The sequence below is a fragment of the Pelodiscus sinensis genome, chromosome 29 (genome assembly GCF_052426305.1).
Source record: "Pelodiscus sinensis isolate ZL-2025 chromosome 29, ASM5242630v1, whole genome shotgun sequence".
NCBI classification, from domain to species: domain Eukaryota; kingdom Metazoa; phylum Chordata; order Testudines; family Trionychidae; genus Pelodiscus; species Pelodiscus sinensis.
The window spans coordinates 11,494,593-11,512,143 of NC_143080.1; positions in this window are offsets into that span (position 1 = coordinate 11,494,593).

A 17,551-nucleotide genomic window follows, 5' to 3' on the forward strand; every position below is an offset into this window, starting at 1 on the left:
TTGGGGGGGAGGGGGGCTCCTTCGCTTAGTGTTGTACCTGTCTAGAGACGTACATCCTTGGATCCTTGTAATAATCCTCCTTGGCACATCACACTAGATGGTCACAGTGGTCCCTTTTGGCCACAGAATCCATTAATCTTATCATCCTGCTTGCACATCTAAGAGCTTTGTCTGCAGTGGAAAAGTGGCACCGAGCAGCTGTTCTAGATTAGCCCCCTGTGTGGCTGTAAGTGGTCTAAGTGGCCGTAATCCACATGCCTCGTAGGTGTGGTTCACTTGTACACTCTAGTTAGTGTGCTTCTGACGCGGAGTGATTACTCTGGAATGAAATCACTTTGGCTACGTCTAGACTGGCATGATTTTTCGGAAATGCTTTTAACGGAAAAGTTTTCCGTTAAAAGCATTTTCGGAACAGAGCATCTAGATTGGCACGGACGCTTTTCTGCAAAAGCACTTTTTGCAGAAAAGCGTCTGTGGCCAATCTAGACGCACTTTTCCGCAAAAGAGCCCTGATCGCCATTTTCGCGATTGGGGCTTTTTTGCGGAAAACAAAGCTGAGCTGTCTACACTGGCCCTCTTGCACAAAACTTTTGCGCAAAAGGACTTTTGCCCGAACAGAAGCAGCATAGTATTTCCGCAAGAACACTGACAATGTTACATGAGCTCGTCAGTGCTTTTGCGGAAATTCAAGCGGCCAGTGTAGACAGCTGGCAAGTTTTTCCGGAAAAGCGGCTGATTTTCCGGAAAAACTGGCCAGTCTAGACACAGCCTTTTAGTTTGGAATTGGAGCACCCACATGGGAAGCAATTTCAGTCAATGTCCACCTGCCAATAAGCATGTGATGGGTATGACACATGCTTATGTGCAGAGCTGATTGAGAACCAGAATTTCTGTTCTGTGGGGAAATTCCACGTTAAAAAAAAGTTCCAAATTGGTATAAAAAGCCGAAATTTCAAAATTGGCCCCCGGAATGACAATTCCTCAAACTTTGTTTCAAGGCCAGGCTGTGGCCCCTAGAACACGGCTCGGGGCCAGGCCAGGCAGGACTCTGCGCTTTCCTCGGGCGAGGCGGGCAGGCTGCTCCAAGGTTCTCTATAAAAGAATGAGCAGGGAAAAATCCCGGACATCTTTAGATATTTAAAAAACCTGGCCAGCCAAAAAGGACCGAAAAAGAGGACCGGGAAAAACTGGATGTAGGATAACCCTACATAAACCCATAAACCCAATACGGCTGACGACTAGCGACCAGAATGGCCTCCTCTCTGAGATGTGTCACCATGAACCCAGCGATAGGAGAACAAAACACACCTGAGGCATCTCTGCTGAAGACAAAGGGGAGCCCATTTCTCAGGAAGAACCTTACAGCTCACAACGATGCCTCAGAAAGATGAAACCGACGTGGGCACAGATCCCCGGTGAAATGGAGCCATTTGGCCTCGAGTCACTGGGAGACAATGACCATCGGAGGCGCTTTCAGTGTAAATCTAGAGTCAGGCAAGAAACAATTGAGTTGCTTTGGCAATTTCAGTGCCACTCCCAGCACACAAGAGAAAACAAAGGCAGCAGTCCTCAAGGAAGGGACATAGGCACTTCCTGCTGAGCCCCCTGCTCCACTTCCTGCAGCCCCTCCAGGCACCATGCCGCAGCTCTGTGTCTGTATCCTTGTGATGGGACAGCACCGTCCACAACATCTCCGACAGCTCCTCACAGCGACCTGGAATAGCTGCCCCCGTAGAGGACATGAAGCTTCCAGTCAAAGGATTTGATCTCCATGGGAATCTCAGCCCTTCGGATGCGTGTGCAGAATCCTAGTGGAGGAATTTATCCCAATGAACAGAGACCGCAAAGTTTGGGAAAAGATAACTCTGAGGGCTCCGATTTCATGGCAGGAGTGACTCCCCTGTGCCAGCAATGTTACAGCCAGGCTGAATTTGGCCATTTGTGTTTACCATTTTATGGAAAGCACTAATGGGCCAAGACAGATAGACACAAGGGGATGAGTCTGACAAGTGCTCTCATGAGCAACTGATGGTTTTGAATAGGCCTGAGTTTTTGAATATTTCACCATGAAAAACAAAATTACTGTGATAGCTGATACCTCCCCAGACGGCTTCCACTCTGCTCTGACAAAGTCAAGCCAATAACAGTCACTCAATCACACGCAACACATGGCTGATTAGAACGACAAATATCAAAGGCAAACAAGCAAGAAATTTGTCATGATGCTATTTTATGCTGGATTAATTTGCTAGTCCATTTGAACGTAGGGGTATGCAGCATCCTGCAATGGAGACGGTTGAATTTCCTTCCAGCAGGAAGTTCTGATATTTCAAAATCTGCAGGCAAAATTTTTCATGGGAAAGAAATTGTAAAACAAAACAATTGACATTGAAACATTAAATGGTTTGACTTTTATGTTGTTGAATTATTTCTTTTTGATTAAGTTGAAATATTTTGATAAAGTAAAAACAATTCATTTCAAGAAGGCTGAACCGTTATATAGAGTTGAAACAAAAATAACAAAACCACAAAATGGTTTCACCTTAATTAAATACGCTCACATTCTTGGAACAAAATAAGAAAGTTGAATGAATCCTTTTGACTTTTTTCTCGATAAAATCTTGCTGAATTCAACACTTTGCCCCCAAAATGTTTTGATTTTGACAAAACTACCTTTTCTGACCGAGAACTTCCCCATTTTAACCAGCTCTACATATGATGCTCAATTTGAAATCTATAATTACAATGAGCATGACCTCAGGTCAGACAATTCACCTCATTTCACTATATATGAAAGGCAAATAATAATGTTTATCCACCAACCAGGGCGATTCATTGTGACTCTACTTGGTTACATTGAAGCTGAGTAGTAGAACTGGTTAGATTTTTTTTTTCTTCTCAGAAGATTTTGACTTTTTGTCAAACAATGCAATTCTACAAAATATGTTGGATTTCTCCAAATCAAAATAAATGTATCAGCCAAAGCCATAGCACTTTTACCCAGAAATTACTGAAAACCAAATAATTTTCAAATGATAATTACCACAAAATGTTCCTGTTTCAGCCAAAATCTTGTAATGTTTGATTTTCTGATGAAACATCTAAAATGTTTCAGGAAAGCAGGTATTTTCTGAGAAAAACTATTATTGTCCAATTTTCTGTCAACAAAAGTTTTGAGATTCATTTTTCAATCAACCCAAGTTAATAGGGAGAGACTCACCTATTCAGGGTTATCCATCAGCTTTAGTGTCTTGACACATTTGACCCACATTCATTGAGATCTTTGGAAAAAAGATTGTTTTCCTCATCTGAAATCTATAAGCTGTAAATGGATGCAGGTGGGGTAGGGTAGGGAGCTTTGCAATTGTTAAGCTTTTCTTTTCTGTGTACCACATCTTTCTAAGAAGTCTGTTGTCTTCAGAAAGTGGCTGCCATTTTAATTAACACAGCATGTTGCAGAATGTCACATGGGGTACATCTACACAGCAGCGTTATTTTGGAATGACATCGTGCGTGTTTACACTACAGGCCTTTATTTCAAAATAATGGTGAGCTGGAGGATGTCTTACTCCGACTCCTGTAACCCTCATTTCATGAGGAGTAAGAGAAGTCAGAGCAAGAATGTTCTTCCTTCGACTTCCTTCTGTGCAAACAGCACCAAAAGAAAAATTAAGCTATTTCGACTTAAGCTACACAGTTGACGTAGCTGAAATTGCACAGCTTAGTTTGATTTTAGCCCTGCTGTGTAGACATACGCATGCTGTGCTTGCTCTCATGGGGTGTGTCTACACTGCACCGTATGTTGACATAACATGCACAATTTGCATAGCTCAAATTGCATATCTTATTTCGATGTTATTTCGAAATAAATTATTTCAAAATTTGGCACTGTCTACACAGCACTTATTTCAAAATAAATCGCTATTCTGAAATGTTCCTTACTCCTTGTGGAATGAGGTTTACAGGGATATCAGAATAGCAAGCCCATTATATTTCAAAATAATGGGTATGCTATTTCTGATATCCCAAAATAGTGCTGCAGTATAGACGTAGCCTTGGAGACTTTACTTTTGTACTTTTTTGTTTGATTGTTTTCCTCATCTGAAATCTATGCGCCATTCATGGTTAAAGTCTCTTGCTCTGTGCTTTCGAAGGTGTAAGAGAAACAATGTTATTTTCCATCACACAGAGCCCTTTTTGTTTTTGAGGGGAAAACTCTCCAGAAAGTTGAGAATACAAAACACAAATCAAAAGTCAGCTTGCTATTTCCTGCTGCTAAAAGGACAGCAAATCTATTGTCTTGATTCAGCAGAAAACTTGCAGAAAGTGCTGGTCAAAAAATGTTCATCAGAACAGTTTCCAAAAATATAGTTTCATCAAAATAGATGCAGTTTGTGGAAGGTCTCAGTTCTGAAGAGATTTTTAAAGGGCAAAAGTTGAAACATTTTGTATTAACTTTATAGTTTTGATTCATTTTGTTTAAACATTTAAATGATACTAAAATATTCATAGTATATATTTAAGAGTATAAATATAGATTATACAACTCAGAATGAATTGAAAGGAACCAATTTGCCCTTGCTGAAAGTTCACATATGGTAATCCTAGTTTATGGCAAACATTTCTGGTGGAAATTTCCCCACTAATAAGGTGTTTGGTGGAAAGTTGGAGGTTTCGTATAAACACATTTCTTTTAAAAAGTGTCTGATTTTTTAAGAATATGGCACCTTTTTGTCAAAAATCTGAATGCCCGAAAAGGGAAACACAGTGGTTAAAAAAAATATTATTTTGGTGAAAAGTTGACATTTTACCTGGACTCCCACCTTCTTGTTTTCGAATCAGCTGCAATGCTTTATTTTCTTCACAGGAAGATCCAATCTCTTTGTATTTGACATATGGTGGCAGTCACAGAAAAGCCTTCAAATAAAATCTCTTTTGTAACTAAAGGAGGGAAACTGAGGCATAGCTGTAAAGTGATTTGACTGGGGCCACTCAGCTGGTCTGTGGCATAAGGAGGCCCACACTCCACATGCTGCGCTACCCACCACACAGAGGAGTGCCCTGGCCAGGTCCTTGCTAGAGCCCCTCAGCACCCAGGGAGGCTCCCCAGAGGAAGTGATGAGAAGCAACATCCTGGAGTCAGGACAGGCTGTACCTGAAGGATGCTGCTTCCTCTGTGACAAGAGACGCGGCCCCTTCTCTGGGCAGGGCGAGCCCAGCTCCTTCTGCAGCGACGCTCACCCCGCCGGCACAAGGCGCTTTGTGATCTGCACCGGGCTGCCCACGGCACAGAGGCAGCCGCAGTGGCTGGGCCAGAGGAAGAGGTGGGGCTGCAGATACGCCTGGAGACCCGAGTGCTGTCTCCTCCTCACGCTCATTCTCCAATTCCTCTCCCTGGGGGGAGTGTCCCCAGCAGATCAGGGCCCTTCTCAGACCCCCACGCCCAGGGCTGCTGGCAAAGGGGCCTGCGACTGCATCTTAGCTCCCGGCCTCCTACAGCTCTGCCCTGGCTGCCCCAGAGCCCAGCTCAGAGCCCCCTCAAAGTTCCAGGGTGCCCAGTGTGGGCCGGGCTGGTTTACTGCTCTTCCTGAGAGGGGAGCCCTGGGTCTGCACCAGGACAACTGGAGCCGGCACCATGAGGAGGAGGAAGGGACGGACATTGGCACAGGATCTGGTGTGACCACCCCCCCGCCCCGCGTTACACGGCTCTGTCTCCCCTCCTCCCCCTCCCGCCCGCCATTGCAGTCACTGAGAAGGGTTAGAAGCCAGGGCCTTCTGGCCCGTGCAGAGCTGGGATCCCATTACCGCGCTCGGCCCATGCTCTGCGCCGTGGAGAGGAGATAGGCAGAGACAATTACACTCTTGGCATCCCTGGCCTGCTGCCGAAGGAGCGATAAGACCCTGAGCCGCCCGTCTCTGCATCACTGTCCAGCTGAGCCCCTGGCTCCTGGCCAGGGCAGGCAGATTAGGGAAGGGTGGCAGCCGGGTGGAGAGCCGAGCCCTCTCAGCTCAGCCGAGGCGCAGAGCCAGCCGTGTGCCGGCAGAGGCCAAGCCAGTGCAGAGGCTGATAAGCTTCTGGAAATTGATTCACGTCCTGCCGCTGATCTGACAGCCAGGCCTGCTCCAGCGGCCTTTAGCTCCTGCGGGACAAGCAGCAGCCCCAGCCCCAGCCCTCCCTCACTGTAGCCCCCTTCTCAGAGGCTGGGGCTGTTCCCAGGGCTGATGGCCTTGCATGGAGTCCGTGCTCGGGCCAGGTCCCCAGTGCGTACACCAGACAATGCCTCACTTGGAGTCCAGGCACTGAGCCCCAGTTCTCCGACCATCACATGCCTCACGTGGCGCAGCCTCTGTGTGCCTCAGTGTCCCAGTCAATGAAATGGGCCTCTTTGGACTCAGCCATTGCCCACAGGGATCACTAGGGCTTCAAACCCTCTGAGAACCTTGCGTGGAAAGTGCAAGACTCTGGCCTCTTACAGTGATCTTGCTCCCTCCATCCTGGGCATCCCAATGTACTGCCCAAACCTAGCAAACATAGGCCTGCATGACAGACACTGCACCTGCCTCTCAAATGTGGCAGCAATGCAAGACTTTGGGACAGGAAGTGCAGGGGAATGCAGTGCTCAAGTGAGGGTGAAGGGAGTATTTCTGTCAGCAGAGGAAAGGGAAGCATCCAGAGTTGAGGCAGGCGGGGGGAGGGGGAAGTGCTCAGTGAACTTTCCTAATCCGCGAGGCCTGCAGCGGCACCGGTTCAGAGGAGAGTGTGTCTCAGATGCCACCACCGGGTTACTCTTTGCGGCTCCCCCGGAACAAGCTCTGAGCCTAGCAGAAGAGGCAACTTGCACACAACACGCCACTGCGGGCCAGGCATTGTCAGCGTGCCGGGTGCTGCCGAGCTAGCTGGTAGCTCCTACCAACCTCAATGTGTCCGCAGGGCTCTCCGGCAGCACGCCGGGGCAAAGCCTCTGTGCTGGGAGGGGCATGTGGCTCTGGGCAGCAGCTCGGCTTCTGCCCTGCGTTTGGCCACAGTGGGTCTGGCTCCGTGTGAGGGAAACACTGGGAATGGCTAAGGCCCAGGAGCCCAGCCACCGGCCTCTGGATAATCCCTGAGGCTCGACACAGACGAGTGGGGCATGAAGTGCTCTGGAGGCTGGATTCAGAGGCCCTTCATGCCCTGATAATACGCCTGGGGAGGCTGCTAGGCGTGAGGCGATCCTTTCACCACACAGCCATGCAAGGCAGGGCACAGACCCGCCTGGGAGAGGGAGGCAGCAGGGAGTAGATGTACAACCACTGGGGATAGGGGTGTATCTCCCAGGGAGCCCTTCCTGCCTGAGGTTCTGAGCCTTGCTCTCCCACATAGGTAGCTTCCGCTCCGTCATACACACGGGGGCTCGAATAGGGAGCCAGCACACCCAGGCTCGGCCCCTAACCCTGCTGGCCAGCATGGTGCAGCCAGTCTTGCCCTGCCTCGCGCCTGAGTGACCCACGCACTTCATTGGCTGCAGGAGGAGACGCGTGTCAGTGCCTGAGGGCGCCGCACCATGCCGCTGCCTGGGCCAGTGAGCGCGCTCAGCCGGGTGGTCGGCAGGGCAGACGGGGGTGTCATGTTATTGGCTTTTGAGGGGAGCAGCCAGATCACTGATGCACCCATAGGTGGGGGTGTTGGCCCCAAAAATGGTATAGAAGGGGGCCACGTGGGGTGTTGAATAGAAGCTCACTGTCTGCTAATCCTGTGTACGCTGTTCATGTGTTTGTATAATGTCTGTGTGTGCAATTATAAGCATGTACTTGTGTGGATACTGAATATTTCCCTGCCTGGGGTTGAGCATTGGGCAGGGCGGGGCCTATGGACATGCTAATTAGCAAGGCCCTGTGGGACAATGGCTCTCAATGGGCCAAGGACACACCTAAGGAATGAGGGCTGTCACCTGAGAGCTGCCCGCAGGGAACACAGGGATAGGCCGCTGGCCAGGTGACCTGCTGCAGCCAAGAAGAGACCAGGAAGGAGGGATAAAGAGGCCATGTGGTCGACACCATCTTGGTCTTCAGCTCAGCACTTCATCCCAGAGGCAGCAATGCAGGGATTGAAGAGCCAGGAAGAATTGTGAACCCATCCTGATCCTAGGATGTGCAACAAGGACTTTTAAACCAGCAGCTGTAACGTCTCTGCTAGAGCCTGCATCGAGAACTGGGAGATTCAGTGCATGTAACATACTATTCTTTAACAACCTCACTCTCCTGCTTTTCTTTATTATAATAATAAACCTTTAGTTGTTAGATGCTAAAGGATTGGCTCAGCGTGATTTGTGTAAGGTCCAGAGGGTAAATTGACCAGGGATCTGTGGCTGTGTGAGGGGGTTCACTCACCACCGTAGCACCTCCCTGCCATCTGTCCTCAGGAATTAGCTCCTTCTGCGGGCTTGGCCAGAGCTCCCCTAGCCCTGCCTTGCCTCCCCAGCCCTGCCCTAGCTCCAGGGACCCTCCTACTCCCCCAGCAGCCAGGCTCTCACTGCTCTTCCCCCCAGGAGCAGCAGCCCATCGTCTTATATGGCTCCCAGCTGGGCCCCAATCAGCTAACATGGCCTCACCTGGGGCCAAACTCCCAGACCCTGCTTCGGGCTGGGGTTTGCTCTTAAAGGGCCAGTGCAGGGCGAAAACCCTGTCACAGGCTGGTTTCTAGGGACCGGACAGAACTTGTTCAGGGTAGGTGGGATTGGGTGCTAGGACCTCCCACCTGTGTATGAGGCCCGGGGCCATCTGGGGCGCGGATATTGCTGGGGTGCCAGAGGGGTTTTGCTTGTGAGGCTTCAGGCAGGCTGCTGGAGCGCTCTGTGGGACTGGTTTGTGGCCTGTTTGGAGAGGTCACCAGTCTGGGAACTGTAAGGAGCCCCTAGTTTGAGCAATTTGCCCTGAGCGGACGCCCTCAGCTGTGCCCAGACCCGGCCCGGTCCGTCACAGTGCCCGAGGGCGCCGCACCGCGCCGCTGCCTCTGCCAGTGAGCGCGCTCAGCCGGGCGGTCGGCAGGGCAGACGGGGGGCGCACAGAGCACGAGGCCTGGCTTAGGACGTTAGCTGGAAAGACACAGGCAGCTAGTTTTGTATCTTGGCTCCACTTGGGCACATTTCGCAGGCTCTTCCTTGTGCAAAAGCGGAGAGGAATGCGTTTTAACGTGCTCATCTTCCACGGCTGAGTCCCTCTCGCCCGCGCCCCCGAGACCTCATGCCCTGGAGCCGTCTGGCGGCTCCACTCCTGGTTATGAAGGTTTCGTCCTCCAACCCAGGAGCAGGGCCCTTTCCATATGGTGGGGGTGGAGAAACGTCTTTAGGTCAGGGGCTGCTGACCCCCACAAAATCAGTTGGAGGCCATACACAAGTGAGAAGCAAAAAACAAACAAAAACAAGCCCTCACTGATGTGGCCCCTGATGGAGGAGAAAGGCCCTGGGGTGGGCAGAGTCTACGCGGGACCAAGCTAGATTTGGTGAGCTCCAGCCCTGCACAGGGGCACCGGGGGGGGAGGGGGTGCAGAGTGCCAGCGTAAACATTGGACCCGCGTCCCGGCAGGATGCAGCGCAGCACCCCGGGGGCGGCAGGCGGCCAGACGCAGCTGGAGCAGGGCTGGGCTGGGTGCGTCTCCCTGAAGGGACAGTGGGTTTTCTCCAGTGCTGGGTGAGGGGGCACGGGGGAGGGGAGAGCTTTCCTGTGAATACACAAACAACCAAGGGTCCAAAGGAGGGAGGAAGAGGCAGGATCTCAAAGGGGGGAGGGTCTGGGCATTACTACAGCCCCACCCCCCAACCAGGCTTCCCAGGCCACACAGCACCAGGGAGGCAGCGTCTCAAAGGCCAGTGAGTGCGGGGATGTGCGCTCATGCAAGGTGCATAGTAGAGAGGCTGGGAAGTGTGAAAAAAGGGGGATGTGCACGGGTGGATGTGTACGGGGGAGGCCAGTGCGTAGAGGTGGGGATGTGCACGGGTGGGCGTGTAAGGGGGAGGCCAGTGCGTAGAGGTGGGGATGTGCACGGGTGGGCGTGTAAGGGGGAGGCCAGTGCGTAGAGGTGGGGATGTGCACGGGTGGGCGTGTAAGGGGGAGGCCAGTGCGTAGAGGTGGGGATGTGCACGGGTGGGCGTGTAAGGGGGAGGCCAGTGCGTAGAGGTGGGGATGCTGAGTTCCTAAGGGCCGGGACAGCCCTGCACAGGCAGAGGGGCCCCACGCCGGGCACCCAAACACCACTAGAGGCTACTTTGCAAGATGCGGGTCTTAAATGGAGAGCAGGGGCCTCCTGTGTCTAGGCAGTGCCTACCGTGATGGAGTCCGTGCCCTGGGGCCCGTACCCTGGTACAACACAGTGAAACGCTCACTGGGAGTCCGGTTCTGCAGAGATGGGGGCGCACGCAACGGGATGCTGGGTCAGCCCCTCCCCCAGCAGGAATAAGCCCCTTGCCTGTGGCATGTTAGGCAGGCTGGGAGCGCCCTCAGCTGGCCTGATACAAAACTGCCACAGCCTTAGAAAATCAGCCCCTCGGGCGAGTCACTGGTGCTCGGTGCAGGATTTCCTCTGGATAAAGTTGACCCTCCTCTTCTCACTGCCCAGCAACAGAAAATCACGGATCCCAGGCCCCACGCTCCTGCAGCTGGCCGCCCTGGATGGCAACTCCATGGCCAGCTCTGTGCACTGTTACCAGGCGTACGGCTTTGGGAGGAGAGTGATCTCCGAGTGCACAGCTCGCCGGATTCCTGCAGACCAGGAGGTGGCGTGGAGGTGTTGGAAGCTCGTTGGCGCCCAGCAGTGAGTTCCTGTGAGCACACGGGGATCACTGCTCCTCCTTAAAGTCAAGTCCATGCAGCACTAGCTGCTAACATGATTGAGATTTATATTTGAGAGGCAGTAATGCTGAGGAACCCCACTATGCAAGGTGCTGGACATTATTTATTAAGTGTATTATGGTAACACCTAGGCCCCTCGTCACTCACCTGGGTCCTGTTGTGCTAGGTGCTGTACAATATTTATTAGGAGTATTACGGTAAAACTTAGGCCCCCAGTCATGGACCAGGGCCCCACTGTGCTAGGTGCGGTACGTTATTTATTAGGTGTATTACAGTAACATCTAGGCATCCAGCCATGGGCTGCTGGAGTTCCCTTCGCCTGCTCCCTGCTGTTTCCTGGCTCTGTGCTGTTAGTGCCCGGTTCTGGGCAGCATGTGCCCAGCGGGACTGGTGCCCCATGGGAGGAACCGTGCTGGGTTGACACCCCTGCAGGGGTCACCCTCTGCCACTGGTCGGGCTGGTGAGGGCCTGGGCTCTCCTGCACCTTTGCCTGTTTCTGGTCTGTCTCCCTCCTTGCTTAGCTCTGGCCTCTCTGCTGAGCCTGCCTGGGCCGGGCCATCTCGCTCCAGTGGGTGTGAATTGTTGCCCACAGACAACTAGAGCAGGGCTGCCAGCCAGCACCCAGGGCTCCGACCCAGTGACCTGGAGGGCCAGGCCCCACACACCCTGGCAGAGCTGGGTTACTACACCCAGCCCCACAGAAAGCGCCTGGCCCCTTTCCTGAGTGCACAGCACCATCTGGCGACAGGCACCGGAACTGCACGTGCAGGATGTAAAAGTCACCATTGATAAACTGGTCCCTAGTGAATTCCCCCGTGAATTTCACTCCCATGAATCACTCCCAGACTGACCCCAATTCCCAGGGGTACAGTCATCACCCCGAACACCCGCCGGTCCCCTCTGGCTGTGGGTGGTTCACACAGCCCATTCTCTGTGGAGGGCGGCCGGTGGTTTCTGCCTTTGCAGGCTGTTTCTGGCTGAAGCTGGACAAATAATGACAAACAATTCCCCCCGGTGCCTGACCGTGGCAGGTGAGCGCCATGCCCCAAACTCTCCCGCACTGACTCTGCTCCCGCGGGCGCTGGGGGCTGCCACTTCAACCCTGGCTGGGCATGGGGGATGCAAAGGGAGGGTTTCGCTGGGGGTCCCCAGGTTTCTCCAGCCATGAAGAACAAGCAGGAGGCCTGTTGTCTTGGCCCAAGTCTGAGACTGCAGCGGGAAACCTTCGGAGCTACATGCCCGGCAGGGGCGCTGCGACCGGACAGCGGGGTGCCGAGAGCCACTGAGCCAAACTGCTAATCCTGCAGAGTAGAAACTGCTTCAAGCCGGGGGCAGGCAGCCCCCAGCAGCCCTCCCCCCAGTGCCTATGCACATAGGCCACTGGAACTGGAACTAGAGAGCCACCCTCTCCAGCTGGGGACAGAAGAGACGTACATACTCTGGGCAGGGCACAGAGATGGCAAACCCACCGAGCAGCGGGTAATGAACGCTCACCCATCCATGGCTACCTGGGGGCCCGGGGATTCTCTTCCTGCGCTTGCCAATGACGTTTTGTGCTGAAACTCAGACGTGTCACCGCAGAAAGGCAGCCCCCTTTGCGAGAGGCGCGCCGCTCTGGGTGGTGATTTGCAAGCGGAGCCACGTTCTCACCGTAGCCCCAGCTTTTATCCCGCAGTGCCTAAGCGCCAGCAGCTCTGATGCCAGGTAAGCAGACATCGGCCCCTCCCCCGAAAGGGAACTGGGAAACTCCCCTTCCTATTTTTTTCTAGCATCTGGCCAGGTGAGGGTGCCTGCCCCAGGGAAGACACGATCCCGTTGGCATCCAGGGAGTGCCCCTTTGGGCAATGGGCAGTCACCAAGCTTGCTGAAGCTGACAACCTGCTAGCCACCTTCCACACAGGCTAAAGGAAGGAGCATCTCAATGCCCCTTTTGCTTAGTGACAGCTGAATTGATAGAAGCCACCGCCCAAATCACCCATCCACACGGGGCAAGGCTGGGTGAGAGCTGAGACATGCAATTGGAGGGCTTCTCCTGCGAGGGGGGGGAGGGGAGTGTGGGCCTGGAGATTCAAAGGGGCCCGGAGCTCTTCACTGCTATCACCACTATTATGACGGTGGTGGCAGCTGGAGCCTGCAGCCCCTTTGAATTGCGGGGAGAGCACCAGAGCGCGGCTCTGTACAGCTCCAAGGGCGGGGAGGGGAGCTGCAAGCCAGGTGGCACTGAGGCCTGACTGCCCTCATCACCACCCTCTCTGCCCTTGGCTCCGCCCCTTCCAGCGGCATGGAGCTGCCACCGCACACACCTTGCCCTGGGGCCGGCAGTGACTTTTGGCCCCCCTGTGAGTGTCACAGCCAGAACCTGGAAAGCAAGTGGGGCACTGGTCAGCTGACACTGAGCCTAGGCCCCGGGGGATCCAGGTTCGATTCCTTGCGATGAGATGGCAGGAGGCTCATTGCTAATGTGACACTTGAGAGAAAACCAAGCCAGGGTCTCTTGGGCAGAGGGAAAGAGGCTCGAAATTCGGAGCAAAGAATCTTCCCTGTGTTGTCTGATTCCTCCTCTGCACAGGGAAATGGGATGTTGTGTGCAGGAGTCTGTCAAAACTGACTGGGTCACCAGCAGAAAGAACCCACAAGACCTCAACTCTCTCCTAAGTGTCTGGGCTAACAACAGTTACTTAAAGAAAACCAGTGAAACAAGAAAGACGAGACGTAAAGCTGCCAGGAGTCCGTGGCGCGTGCGCATTCTCAGAACCAGGGGCTTGGAAGAGACCTTAGGAGCATCAGTGCAGAGCTGAGTGCAGCTGCTGATCTTTGCCCACAGGTTAGGCGATTCCAGGTGCTGCACACAGAAAGCACCGGGCACTGCAGAACGCTAGCTACATTCAGCACTCGGGTTTGGAAGCAACATCGGTCCGTAGCTCTTCTCTCTGTTGAGTCTCAAGAGCTGGGTCGGAGGCACTAACCTGCGTTGCACATCTGGAAAGAGACTCATCCTGGCTGCGTCTGATTCTATTGCAGCCTGACTTGCCAGAAAACTGCCAACCTTTCTGCTCCGAGCCACCCCTTTGCGAAATGCCAGCCAGCTGCGGGGTGGCGGGAGGGGTCAGAGACTGGCACAGAGAGACGTGTACACTACACAGCAGCGTTATTTCAGAGTAACATAGTGCTCGTCCACACCACAAGCCTTTCTTTCGAAGTAATGTCGAGCTGGAGGACTTTTTACTTTGACTCCTGTACCCTCATTTCACAGGGAGTAAGCGAAGTCGGAGAAAAAGTGCTCTTCCTTTGACTCCCTGCTATGCAGACAGTGCCAAAAGCTGAAATAAGCTTTTTCGACTTAAGCTACGCAATTGATGTTGCTGAAGTTGTGTAGCTTATTCCAACTTTAGCCCTGCTGTGTAGACATGTCTTAAGGGGCTCTGGTAGAAAGGACACAGAGGGTGCGTCTACACTGTACCCTTACTGCGAAATAAGCTATGCAACTTGCTTATTTCAGGGTAATTTCGAAATAAAGCGTTTCCAAAACGTCCCTCAACCCTCATGAAACAAGGGTTACAGGAACGCCGGAATAGCACGCCCATTATTTTGAAATCTATTTCAAAATAATGGGCTGCTTTAAAGACGTGGAATAGCTGTTTTGGGATACTTCCGGTGTCCTGAAATAGCTCCACAGTGTAGAAGTAGCCAGAGAGTGAATTTGGGCAAGGTGCCTGGAAGGGCAGGTGTCGGAGAAGCCTAGCCAGGGCTCCTGGACCTGAGCAGGGTCTAGGTTGTAGGGGGTGACTGCTCTCAGTGACAGCATCTGCCTGGGTTTTTCACAGGAGGGGGAGGGAAATCCCAGCGTTGATGACAGGGATCAGTGCTGGAGCTAGGTGGGCACCCAGAAAAAGTCTGTGAGATTTCAAAGCCCTTTTCCCATCCCTACACGGACGGAAAGTCAAAACTGTGAAAAATTTCCCAGAAAAAAACAGTGGGTGGGTCAGTTGGAACAGTTGGTTTCAATGGCGACGCTGACAAAAAAGAACCTTTTTTTAGCCTGACTTACCGGCCATTTCAAAATGAAAAGTGGTTTCCAATCGAAAAGCGAGTCTTTTCACTCAGAAAATGTCCAAGCAGAGCATTTGGACAACCCCAAAGCCTTTGGCAAAGAAATTCCAGCAGAGAAACGGGTCCCTGCCTGCCCTTCCTTGCAAACGGGTTTGGTTCTGACAAACTGGCATTTTCTGATGAAAACCATCTTGCCAGAAAATTCCTGATGAGCTCTAATTCATGTGGTCTGCATGCCCATCCCCCGGGGCTGAGGGCAGCATCCAGCAGGATAGAACAGGCAAGATGCATTCTGCAGGAGCCGTGATTCCCCAGGGGAGCAGATAAGCGGATCAGTCTGTAGCTTTGGGGCTCTGTTGTAGGGTATGGGGTCTCTAGTCATACTCACAAGATCTGTATGGAGCTAGACCAATCTGTGGGGGCCAGGAGTGGAGAGCTTTGCTAGCCCCAAGAGATGGGGACCAACCCCCAGAGAACCTTCTATCAGAAACATGGCCTGTGACATGTTTGCATGGCTCTCCCCTCCATGCTCCTTAGGGCCTGCTCAGTCACTGGAGATCAGACAGAATTAATCAGGTATCTAAAAGGGTGGAATAAGGAGGAGAGAGAAAACTTGTTCATCTTGGCCTCTGAGGATAGAACAGGAAGCAAGGGGCTTAAACTGCAGCAAGGGAGGTTGAGGTTGGACATTAGGAAAAAGTCAAACACTGAAATAAATTGCCCAGGGAGGTTGTGGAATCCCCATCTCTGCAGATATTTAAGAGTAGGTTAGATAAATGTCTCTCAGGGATGGTCTAGACAGTATTTGGTCCTGCCATGAGGGCAGGGGACTGGACTCGATGACCTCTCGAGGTCCCTTCCAGTCCTAGTATTCTACGATTCTATGAGAAGTCAAACTGGTGCAAACAGAGACAATTCCCGCACAGACCTGGTTTAATGAGAAATGCATCGTCTTTCAATGGCTGTAACCAAACGACATTGGCTTCCACCAGGTGTAATTAGATGCCTTCCATTAGAGCCAGCCCAAGGAAAAGCAGAACAGAATCTGTTTGCTGGATGGCAGTGGCCGAATGCTGCCGGCTGTAACCCTTTGCAGGCTACAGATGAAGGCAGCTCCTATTGTGCGTATGTTTAGCAGGTGGCCTGGGAAGAACCGGGCTCCTAGATTGCTTACAGACTGGTGAGAAATTGCTGCTGTGTTCTCAAACCTGGGGTTTGAATTCCCTGCGCAGTCACAGAGAAACTGAACCGAGCAAACACAGTCTGCTATTTCCATTGGACCGACAGCGTCTGGGGAACGGCTACCCAGAGACAGGACAGGGAGCCCACAACACTAATGTGCCGGCTCTGGGGAGGTTTCTGAGTGTGCGCAAGGCAAAAACCACTGCCACAGCCAGCGCCATTAGACATTAGACCATAAGGACGTCTTGGGCGGAATAAGCTATGCAATGTGAGCGATGTCAATTGTGTAGCTGAAGACGAAATAGCGTCTTTCACAGCAGGAAGTCCGAGAAAGAGCGCTCTTCCTCCAACTTGCCTGACTCCTCGTGAAATGAAGTTTATGGGAGTTGGAGTCATCAGTCCTCCAGCTCGACATTATTTTGACATGATGTTGAAATAACGACATGTAGTGTAGATACAGACTTTGTTATTATGTTGACCCTAGAGTGTGTGTGGCCCTGCGGGAAAGCATTTGGCTGTCAATCAAGAGGTCTCTGATTCAAATCCAGTAGCCCCCTTTGCAGGGGCTAGATTCGATAATCAAGCGGTCCCTTCAGGCCTTGAAATAAATCCTTGAAATGAAATGCCCTGTTATTACAGCCCTGCGGGGATACAAAATTGGAATCCGTGTCTGCATCTGCAGAATGATCCGTGGATATCAGCGTCCACATCCGTGAATGCGGATACCTGTGGATATAAAGCAGGTATCCAAGGATTTGCAGGGTTCTGTCTCTCACCTCCAGGGGGCTCCCTCCCATCAGAGGTGAGGTACATGGTGTCATGATGTGCACTGTGCAGCCAGTGATAGAGATGTAGCCGTGTTAGTCTGGTGTAGCTGAAACAAAAGACAGGACTATGTAGCACTTTAAAGACTAACACGATGGTTTATTAGATGATGAGCTTTCGTGGGCCAGACCCACTTCCTCAGATCAAATAGTGGAAGAAAATTGGCACGACCATATATACCAAAGTGATGCAATCAAAAAAATGAATGCATGTGAAATTGACAAATCAAATTTTAGAACAGAGTGGGAATGAGGGGGAAAGGTTAGTGGAAAGGTTAGTGTCTGTGAGGTAATGACATAGGGTGATAATAGGGGAAGTTTCTGTGAGGTAGAGACCTTTGCCAGCAAACCCCAGGAGAGACGCAAGCCCCGATGCCAGAGCTGGATTCTTGCTTTGGCTGTAGGAGAGGGGGAGAATTGGCTGTGATTGCAAAGTGGGCATGGACAATGTTCAGCTGTCCTGAGAGAGCAGTGCTGGGTTGGGGGAAAGTAGCCTGTGGGCCTCTTTCTGTCCCGCTGAATGGGTTCACCCTTGCTCATAACACTGTTATTGGACTGTCTGATTTTAGTGCTACTGTTCTCTCCTGTGGAAAGCAAAGGGCATATTGCCCCAAAAGAAGCTTCCTATTCCCTGTGAGTGCACCACAGCAAATGCCATTTTACATGGGACT